The sequence below is a fragment of the Triticum aestivum genome, chromosome 5A (genome assembly GCF_018294505.1).
Source record: "Triticum aestivum cultivar Chinese Spring chromosome 5A, IWGSC CS RefSeq v2.1, whole genome shotgun sequence".
Lineage (NCBI taxonomy): Eukaryota > Viridiplantae > Streptophyta > Magnoliopsida > Poales > Poaceae > Triticum > Triticum aestivum.
Window position 1 is genome coordinate 18413708 of NC_057806.1, and position 11249 is coordinate 18424956.

The window sequence follows — 11249 nt, forward strand, 5'->3', positions numbered from 1 at the left end:
AATTCAGAGAAGATTCAAATATTATTCATAGATAGACTTGATCATAAACCCACAATTCATCAGTCTCAACAAACACACCGCAAAAAGAAGATTACATTGAATAGATCTCCACGAGAGAGGGGGAGAAATTTGTATTGAGATCCAAAAAGAGAGAAGAAGCCATCTAGCTACTAACTATGGACCCGAAGGTCTGAGGTAAACTACTCACACTTCATTGGAGGGGCTATGATGATGTAGAAGCCCTCCGTGATGACGACCCTCTCCGGCGGAGCTCCAGAAAAGGCCCCAAGATGGAATCTCGTGGATACAGAAAGTTGCGGTGGTGGAATTAGGTTTTTGGCTCCTGTTCTGATCGTTTGGGGGTACGTAGGTATATATAGGAGGAAGGAGTACGTCGGTGGAGCACCGAGGGGGCCACAAGGTAGGGGGGCGCGCCCTAGGGGGGTGGGCATGCCCCCACCCTTGTGACTGCCTCTTTAATTCCTTGGAGTAGGGTCCAAGTCTCCTGGATCACGTTTGGTGAGAAAATCACGTTCCCGAAGGTTTTATTCCGTTTGGACTCCGTTTGATATCCTGTTTCTCCGAAATACTGAAATAGGCAAAAAACAGCAATTCTGGGCTGGGCCTCCGGTTAATAGGTTAGTCCCAAAAATAATATAAAAGTGGAAAATAAAGCCCAATATAGTCCAAAACAGTAGATAATATAGCATGGAGCAATCAAAAATTATAGATACGTTGGAGATGTATCAGGCATCCCCAAGCTTAATTCCTGCTCGTCCTCGAGTAGGTAAATGACAAAAGGAGAATTTTTGATGCGAAGTGCTACTTGGCATAATTTCAATGCAAATCTTCTTAATTGTGGTATGAATATTTAGATTAGTAAGATTCAAGACAAAAGTTCATATTGACATAGAGAATAATAATACTTCAAGCAAACCAACAAAGCAATTATGTTTTCTTAAAGTAACATGGCCAAAGAAAGTTCATCCCTACAAAATCATATAGTTTAGTCATGCTCCATTTTCGTCACACAAGAATGCTCTCATCATACACAACCCCGATGACAAGCCAAGCAATTGTTTCATACCTTAATAATTTCAAACTCATAAACTTTCATGCAATACATGAGCGTGAGCCATGGATATAGCACTATGTGTGGAATAGAATATAATGATGAGGGTTATGTGGAGAAGACAAAAATGAGAAAGTCTCACATCAACGAGGCTAATCAATGGGCTATGGAGATGCCCATTGATTGATGTTAATGCAAGGAGTAGGGATTGCCATGCAACGGATGCACTAGAGCTATAAATGTATGAAAGCTCAACAAAAGAAACTAAGTGGGTGTGCATCCAACTTGCTTGCTCACGAAGACCTATGGCACTTGAGGAGGCCCATTGTTGGGATATACAAGCCAAGTTAATGAAAATTCCCACTAGTTTATGAAAGTGATAACTCAAGAGACTCTCTATATGAAGAACATAGTGCTACTTTGAAGCACAAGTGTGGAAAAAAGGAATAGTAGCATTGCCCCCTTTTGTTGGGCCTTATTTTTTGGCCTTTCTCTTCTTTTGGGACAATGCTCTATTGAATGATGATCATCACACTTTTATTTATTTACAACTCAATGATTACAACTTGATACTAGAAGAAAGTATGACTCTATATGGATGCCTCCGGCGGTGTACCGGGATATGCAATGAATCAAGAGTGACAAGTATGAAAAAATTATGAACGGTGGCTTTGCCACAAATACTATGTCAACTACATGATCATGCTAAGCAATATGACAGTGATGAATGTGTCATGATAAACTGGATGGTGGAAAGTTGCATGGCAATATATCTCGGAATGGCTATGGAAATGCCATAATAGGTAGGTATGGTGACTGTTTTGAGGAAGATATAAGGAGGTTTATGTGTGAAAGAGCGTATCATATCACGGGGTTTGGATGCACCAGCGAAGTTTGCACCAACTCTCGATGTGAGAAAGGGCAATGCACGGTGCCGTAGAGGCTAGCAATGATGGAAGGGTGAGAGTGTGTATAATCCATGGACTCAACATTAGTCATAAATAACTCATATACTTATTGCAAAAATCTACAAGCCATCAAAAACCAAAGTATTACGCGCATGCTCCTAGGGGGATAGATTGGTAGGAAAAGACAATCGCTCGTCCCCGACCGCCACTCATAAGGAGGACCATCAAATAACACCTCATGTTTCAAATTTGTTGCATAACGTTTACCACACGTGCATGCTACGGGACTTGCAAACTTTAACTCAAGCACTTCTCAAATTCACAATTACTCTACTAGCATGACTTTGATATTACTACCTCCATATCTCAAAACAATTATCAAGCATCCAACTTTTCTTAGTATTCAACACACTCAAAAGAGAGTTTCACAAATCTTGAATACCAAGCATGTTACTATTAAGCAAATTACCATGCTATTAAGACTCTCAAAATAATTGAAGTGAAGCATGAGAGATCAATAGTTTCTTTAAAACAAACCCACCACCGTGCTCTAAAAAGAATCTAAGTGAAGCACATAGAGCAAAATTATAACGCCCAAAAGATATAAGTGAAGCACATAGAGCAAAACTACATAGCTCAAAAGATATAAGTGAAGCACACAGAGTATTCTATCAAATTCTAATTCATGTATGGCTCTCTCAAAAGGTGTGTACAGCAAGGATGATTGTGGCACACTAACACAAAAAGACACAAATAATTCAAGACGCTCCAAGCAAAACACATATCATGTTGGTGAATAAAAATATAGCTCCAAGTAAATTACCGATGGAAGTGGACGAAAGAGGGGATGCCTTCCGGGGCATCCCCAAGCTTTAACTTTTTAGTGTCCTTGGATTATCTTGGGGGTGCCATGGGCATCCCCAAGCTTAGGCTCTTGCCACTCCTTGTTCCATAATCCATCACAAGAATTCACCCAAAACTTGAAAACTTCACAACACAAAACTTAAAGTAGAAAACTCGTGAGCTCCGTTAGCGAAAGAAAACAAAAAACCACTTCAATGTACTGTAACAAACTCATTCTTTATTTATATTGGTGTTAAACCTACTGTATTCCAACTTCTCTATGGATAATAAACTATTTTACTAACCATAGATTCATCAAAATAAGCAAACAACACACGAAAAACAGAATCTGTCAAAAACAGAACAGTCTGTAGTAATCTGTAGCTAGCGCAATATATGGAACCCCAAAAATTCTAAAATAACTTTCTGGACGTGAGGAATTTATCTATTAATCATCTTCAAAAAGAATTACCTAAATAGCACTCTCCAAATAAAAATGACAGCAGTTCTCGTGAGCGCTAAAGTTTCTGTTTTTTACAGCAAGTTCAACAAGACTTTCCCCAAGTCTTCCCAATGGTTCTACTTGGCACAAACACTAATTAAACACAAAAACACAACCAAAACAGAGGCTAAATAATTTATTTATTGAATAACAGCAAGGAAAAATATTGGGTTGTCTCCCAACAAGCGCTTTTCTTTAAAGCCTTATAGCTAGGCATTGGTAATTTTAATGATGCTCACAAGAAAGACAAGAATTGAAGCACAAAAGGAGCATCATAAAGCATGTGACAAACACATCTAAGTCTAACATACTTCCTATGCATAGGCATCTTAAAGGCAAACAAATTATCATAGCAAGCAAAAACTAGCATATGCAAGGAAGCGGAAAGAAATAATAGCAATCTCAACATAACGAGAGGTAATTTAGTAACATGAAAATTTCTACCATCATATTTTCCTCTCTCATAATAATTATATGTAGGATCATAAGAAAATTCAACAAAATAGCTATCACATAAAATATTTTCAACATGATCCACATGCATGCAAAGTTGACACTCTTTCAATATAGTGGGATTAACATTAACTAAAGTCATGACCTTTCCAGACCCACCTTTATCAAAAATTTCATAAGATTGATCATTCTCCAAATTTGTGGGATCTAAAGTTGATACTCTTCCAAACCCACCTTCAGTAATATTGCAAACACTATTATCAATCTCATATTCATCATGGGGCTTAAATAAATTTTCAATATCATAAGAAGAATCACCCCAATCATGATCATTGCAACAAGTAGAGGACATAGCAAAACTAGCATCCCCAAGCTTAGGGTTTTGCATATTATTAGCACAATTGGCATCAAGAGAGTTTATAGTAAAATCATTGCAATCATGCTTTTTATTCAAAGATCTATCATGAATTGCTTCATAAAGTAATTCATCACACTTTTCAGATTCATGAATTTCAAGCAAAACCTCATAAAGATAATCTAGTGCACAAAACTTACTAGCAACTGGTTCATCATAATTAGATCTCTTAAAAAGATTAGCAAGCGGATGAGGGCCCATAGATCTTAGGTTCTCTGTTTAGTAATAAATAAACAACTATTCCAACCATACGAGCAAACAAGAAACTGGCAAAAGAGGCAAATAGAGAGGGAGGATAGAGAGAGGGCGAATAAAACGCCAAGGGTGAAGTGGGGGAGAGGAAAACGAGAGGCAAATGACAACTGATATAATGCGAGAGATAGGGATTGTGATGGGTACTTGGTATGTTGACTTTTTGCGTCGACTCCCCAGCAACGGCGCCAAAAATTCTTTTTGCTACCTCTTGAGCTTGCCTTGGATTTCCCCAAAGAGGAAGGGATGATGCAGCAGAGTAGCGTAAGTATTTCCCTCAGTTTTTGAGAACCAAGGTATCAATCCAGTAGGAGGGCATGCTCAAGTCCCTCGTACCTGCACAAAACGATAGCTACTTGCAACCAACGCGATTAGGGGTTGTCAATCTCTTCACGGTCACTTACAAGAGTGAGATCTGATAGATATAATATTTTTGGTATTTTTGGTATAGAGATGCAAAGTGAAAAGTAAAAGGGAAAGTAGAAAGCAAAGCAAGATTAAAGTGATGGAGATTGATATGATGAGAATAGACCCGAGGGCCATAGGTTTCACTAGTGGCTTCTCTCAAGAGCATAAGTATTCTACGGTGGGTGAACAAATTACTGTTGAGCAATTGACAGAATTGAGCATAGTTATGAGAATATCTAGGCATGATCATGTATATAGGCATCACGTCCGTGACAAGTAGGCCGAAACGATTCTGCATCTACTACTATTACTCCACTCATCGACCGCTATCCAGCATGCATCTAGAGTATTAAGTTAAAAACAGAGTAACGCTTTAAGCAAGATGACATGATGTAGAGAGATAAATTCATGAAATATGAAATAAACCCCATCTTGTTATCCTCGACGGCAATGATGCAATACGTGCCTTGCCGCCCCTTTTGTCACTGGGAAAGGACACCGCAAGATCGAACCCAAAGCTAAGCACTTCTCCCATGGCAAGAACTACCAATCTAGTTGGCCAAACCAAACGGATAATTCGAAGAGACTTGCAAAGATAACCAATTATACATAAAAGAATTCAGAGAAGATTCAAATATTATTCATAGATAGACTTGATCATAAACCCACAATTCATCGGTCTCAACAAACACACCGCAAAAAGAAGATTATATCGAATAGATCTCCACGAGAGAGGGGGAGAACTTTGTATTGAGATCCAAAAAGAGAGAAGAAGCCATCTAGCTACTAACTATGGCCCCGAAGGTCTGAGGTAAACTACTCACACTTCATCGGAGGGGCTATGATGATGTAGAAGCCCTCCGTGATGACGGCCCTCTCCGGCGAAGCTCCGGAACAGGCCCCAAGATGGGATCTCGTGGATACAGAAAGTTGCGACGGTGGAATTAGGTTTTTGGCTCCTATTAAGATCGTTTGAGGGTACATAGGTATATATAGGAGGAAGGAGTGCGTTGGTGGAGCACCGAGGGGCCCATGAGGTAGGGGGCGCGCCCTAGGGGGGTGGGTGCGCCCCCCACCCTCATGACCGCCTCTTTGACTCCTTGGAGTAGGGTCCAAGTCTCCTGGATCATGTTCGGTGAGAAAATCACGTTCCCGAAGGTTTTATTCCGTTTGGACTCCGTTTGATATTCTGAAATAGGCAAAAAAACAGCAATTCTGGGCTGGGCCTCCAGTTAATAGGTTAGTCCCAAAAATAATATAAAAGCGGAAAATAAAGCCCAATATAGTCCAAAGTAGTAGATAATATAGCATGGAGCAATCAAAAATTATAGATACGTTGGAGACGTATCAATGCTCACTGGCATTATGCCTACCTTGATTCATGGGCTAACGACGTGGATTGCGGGCGGCCAACAAGAACCACCCCCGATTCCCAGCTTCACGGCCAGCAACTTGCACAACGCGCAGGAGGCGCCATTGGTGTCTCCGGCGGAGGCGGTATTGGTGTCTCCGACGCCGGCACTGGCATTGGAGCTTAATGCACCCAGGTGTACGCCGGCCGGCACCTCGGCAGCAAGCGGCGCCTCCATCAGTTGCATGCCCGCCGTTGGCGGTGCCTCGACATTAGCCGAGCTCGACGCCATCATCACGGTAACTAATTAAGCCTCTCGGCTGAGGACTTCATCTCCTTGCCTTTGACTGGGCATCCCTGACGCCCTACATGTTTTCGCAGGGCGCCACCGATGTTCCGTGCACTCTCTTGCACTTCGTGAATGACGAGTTGGTCGATGTCGCCAAGGACAAAATCATTCAACCGGGCAACCCCGTGTTCCACGGTAATCCGATGCCACCCACCGTGTATAGGGTTCAACTGGTTCGGGTGCTACCAGGCTGCGACGAGTTGTTACCTCCGATTCGACCCGCCGGGGCTGATGAAGATGATCTGATGACCCTCAGCGTCTGCCTAAGCTGGCCCCTGCTTTGGCCAAAGAGCCAGATTCGTTTGGGGGCGGGGGACACCACCCCAAATACAACACCGCCAGTCATGCCGGCGCCAAGCCATGGCAAGACCGCCGCAACTCTACCGGACATGCCGGACATCCCTATGGCACATGATCCGGACGACGATGACAACGACGACGGTACGTTTACCAATGTTGATAAGTACTTTGCCAAACATGGGTACGGTGGCGAATTCTTCAGGCCTCCTTCTCAAGAACCCAACCCTGAAAAAGACGACCGCGATCATGCTGGTACCGCGGAGAAACCAAATTGCAACAGGAGTCGTCTGGCGTTCAGTTCTCAGGAGACGCCTCCAGCTGCCGCCTTCACCGAGCCTCAGATAGCCGAGGTGCCAACTATTATTAGCCCCAACACACTCAAGAAGGCGGTCTGTGAGCAGAACTTGATCCCATTACAACAGAAGAAGAAGGGACGGAAAAGAAAGAGTAATAAGGGTGCGAGCCAGCCGGCACAGAGTACGATCCGTGCTCAGGATAGTCCACCTTCACCTAAGGATATCTCGAGTATTTTCGCTGAGTATGGAGATGCAGATCATTAGAGACAAGACCTCGGACATCGTGATAGTCGACCCCTTCTACATGCGTGCCAAGATCTTGGGCAGCGCTGGGGACCGGCAGGTCGCGAGTCCTTACCTCGAAGGCATCATTCTGGCAAACCCAGATAAGGATAACTTCCTCGTGCCTTACTTTCCCGAGTAAGTCATCCCCTCACCGCCCCGTAACATATGATTTCTTAGATTTCGATCGTTCTTTTTTTTCTAACATTCCGTGTTTTATGCAGTGACACACATTGCACACTCATCCTCTTAAGCCCGAAATATTCCATGGCCATGTATTTCGACTCGGACCGTCAGTCAAAGAAAGACTACACAAATATCAAGAAAGTTCTTGATGATGTTCTCCCCGGCTATGCCAAATCTGAAGGCACCCTCACCAGCCCAGTTCGTAGGTACGACAAGCACGTGTTCGCCCACACTACGATGTTCCCCTGCATCAAGCAGCCGCCAGGCGGTCATAAGGATGCTTACTACACCATCCATCACATGCGGGCGATCGTACGGGACCATAATCACCTTCTGCTACCAAATAATTTCAAAGATTGCGCCGCAAGATTGTCGGCAATCCAGGATGCGGACATCAGACAAGAGTTCTTTCGCATCCAGTCGGAGTTTGCGGAAATCATCCATCAAGACGTCCTTCGTACCTCGGGGCAGTTCTACCTCAGATATCAACCGTCTAACAGTGAGATAGACACAACGCTACAAATGCAGGCTGACAACGCCCGCGATTTCATGACCATCACGAGAGACGGCGGCTTCATCCACGCTCTGGTCCCTGAGTCGAGTCGAAAGTAGTGATGCTATGTGTAGTTCTGAAACATCGATTGGCTCATGTTGTAATTAAACTTTAATGAACTTGTATGTCTCTTTGGTATGGACAGTCGTTCAACTTAGATGTAATCGATGCTATTTATTAGTAGGACCATGAATCGTGCTATTAATGTGTTGCTTTTCTCTTCTGATCCTTTTGTTGCATACTTATATATTGCTTATGTATTGTCTATGAATTGCTACTAACTTCTTGTTTGGCTAATGCATAGAGATGTCGTCGTATGTCGTGTACAAGGGTAAGGTTCTCGGAGTCTACGATGACTGGGAGGAGTGTCGGAGACAGGTTCACCGTTTTAGCGGTAACAGTTACAAAGAGTACACAACTAGGGCGGAGTCGGAAGTTAGATACGCGCGCTATCTAGCAGGAGAGAGGAGGGAGCGCTGGAGGAACCGGATGAAGACCGGTTTCATCGCGATTATGCTCATCGTGATGACCGTAGTTCTATTCTATGTGATGGTAGTTTAGATGATCGATATCGACTTGTAATGTGAAGACACACTCGCTACTCGCGGTTTCGAGACTTGTAATGTTCTAACTTTGTTCGGTATTTTAAATTCGGAGACTAATATGATGAATTGTATTCGGAGACTAATCTTTTATTGTATTCGATGAATCTACTGTTGCTGTGTGGTGCTAGCTATAATCTGTCCAATAATATATTTTATAACCCGTGAAAATATCAGAAAAGAAAAAAATCCCTAATATTCATACTAGTGGCGCACCACCACATAGTGCGCCATTAGTAAGACAGAGCACACTAATGGCGCATCATCCACAAGTGCGCTATTAGTATGCCAAAGCACATGGGTAAATATGGCCCCCTGGGAGGCATACTAATGGTGCACCGTGGGCTATACTAATGACGCACTGCATGGTGCGCCATTAGTATACCAGATACTAATGACACACCACAGATGCATCATTAGTAAAAATACTAATGGCGTGCTAGTAGTGGCGCACCTGTAGTGCGCCATTAGTAGGCAAAAAAGGTGCGCCATTATTAGGCCTTTCCTAATAGTGTTGTGTTAACACTTTTTAGAAAACACTAATCACACAATAAACAAAGGTTGACGTGAAAACTGACTAGTGGGTCCTGCTGTAAGCGATGGCATGTCATGTGAAGGTTGACACCGTTTGACTCAACTGTTAAGGGCCCACATGTCATACTCTAGTCCACGCTCTCACCCCTTCTTCCTCCTTGGGCTAAATGCCACGGCCGTGCTCCCATCGACGCGCTCTGGGGAGGCGGCGGCCGCCGCCGCTACTGTCTAGGACAGCGGCCTCCTCTGCCGCCTGCTGCCCGCCAGTGCGTCTTCCACTAACCACTCGAAGTTGTCGAGTCCAGCGGCAACAGCGGGTCGCGGTGGAGGTCTATGCATCGCCGCCCTCACTCCGTGCCTCTCCAGCATGATCCTGCCAAGATCCAAGGGCCACACATGTCGGATTCATCCTTCCGCAGACAGCCATGGCTCACCTGATTCACATGGGCAGAGATCGGGGGCGGCGGCTGACGGTCGTGGTCGGGGAAGAGAGGACCTGGCCACCTGGCCGTCATCTTGAGGGCTTCCCGACATGATTACTCCGACGGAGAGTTCGACCGCGGCATGACGGAGCTTCCAGTGGATTTGGTGCGCGTCTCTGCCGTCGCCGGGGATGAGAGAGGCCGGGGATTTGGTGCGCGCCTCTGTCGTCGCCTTCCCGGAGCCATCCGAACTCGTCGTTTTCCGGTGGGCAGGTGCTCCTGGAGGCGGTCAGCTTGCCGAGCGCGAGCCTCGTGGCACCAGGCACAGATGTGTGTGCATGCCACGCCACCGTTCACCGGCGTCTATGGCAGCAACCGAGTAGCACTTGTGGTGTGTGCCTATCAGGTGTTCGGCGAAATGCCAACACCACTCAGAGCATGGTTAATAAGAGAGGCAGCAGCCGGCTCTATAGTCATGTCCATGTCATCTATAGTCTTCATACAGCCAACACCATATAATAGGACAGCTATAGGTTGGCTGTTGGGTTGGATTTAAGTATTAATCTTTGCATGCTGGGATTGGGAGGAATGGCAAAGCGCTGGTTTACAGGCAGCAGCTCGGGCTGCAAGCCAGCTATTGCGCCTCGTAACATGCGTATAGGCGGGCGACTAGTGAAGAGCCGGCTCTACTCTCTCTCCTCACTTCTCTCTCTTTCATGTAGGATTTTTGTGACGTGGCAAGTCTTGTAGCCTGCTGAGTAGGACTTATTATACTTGCTCTCAGGGAGGAAGAGGAGAGGTTCACTGGGTGGCTTAACGTCCGTCTTCTTCCGTTTTCCTTGTGCCATGTCATCACGTACAGCGGGACCCGGACGTCAAGTTTGCACTCAAACTGTTCTAGTAAGTTAATCAGCATTTTTTGAAAACTGTTAACACAATGGTGGTGGTTTTTTGATTTTTTTTCAAAAGATGGTGGTTTTTGAATTAGGGTCACCAATTGTGGTGGTTTTTTGCAATTTACTCAAGATGTTGCTTGTTTTTTTATCGAGGTTGTTTACTTCCTTGAGGATCATTCATTGGTTCTATTTATACCAAATATTTAGGCCAACTCCACCGCGCGACCCCATCCCGTCCATTTGGGGTAAAAGGGACAACCGAGGTGGTCCAGCGCGCGACTGCCCGGACCCATCTGGTCCGTTTTGCGTCCGGGCCGACACATTTCGAGCGCAAACTTGTGCCGGGTTTGGGTCGCGATGGACACCAAATGGACGCACGCCTCGTCCGCATCGGGGCCGCGTGGCAGGCGGCCACCTACCTCCCACCGCCCTACATCAATGCGCACGTGTGGCCGGCCCCGCCTGTCATCCGCCCAGGCGAACGGTCGCGGTCCTTCTTAAATGGGAACCCGTGGACTGGTCGTCGTCCACACTCCCCCACTCCACCTTGCGGCCTTCTCGAAACCCGACAACCCCAAACCCTAGCCTCACCTCGAACTCGTCGGCCGGCCACCTCGCAGCCATG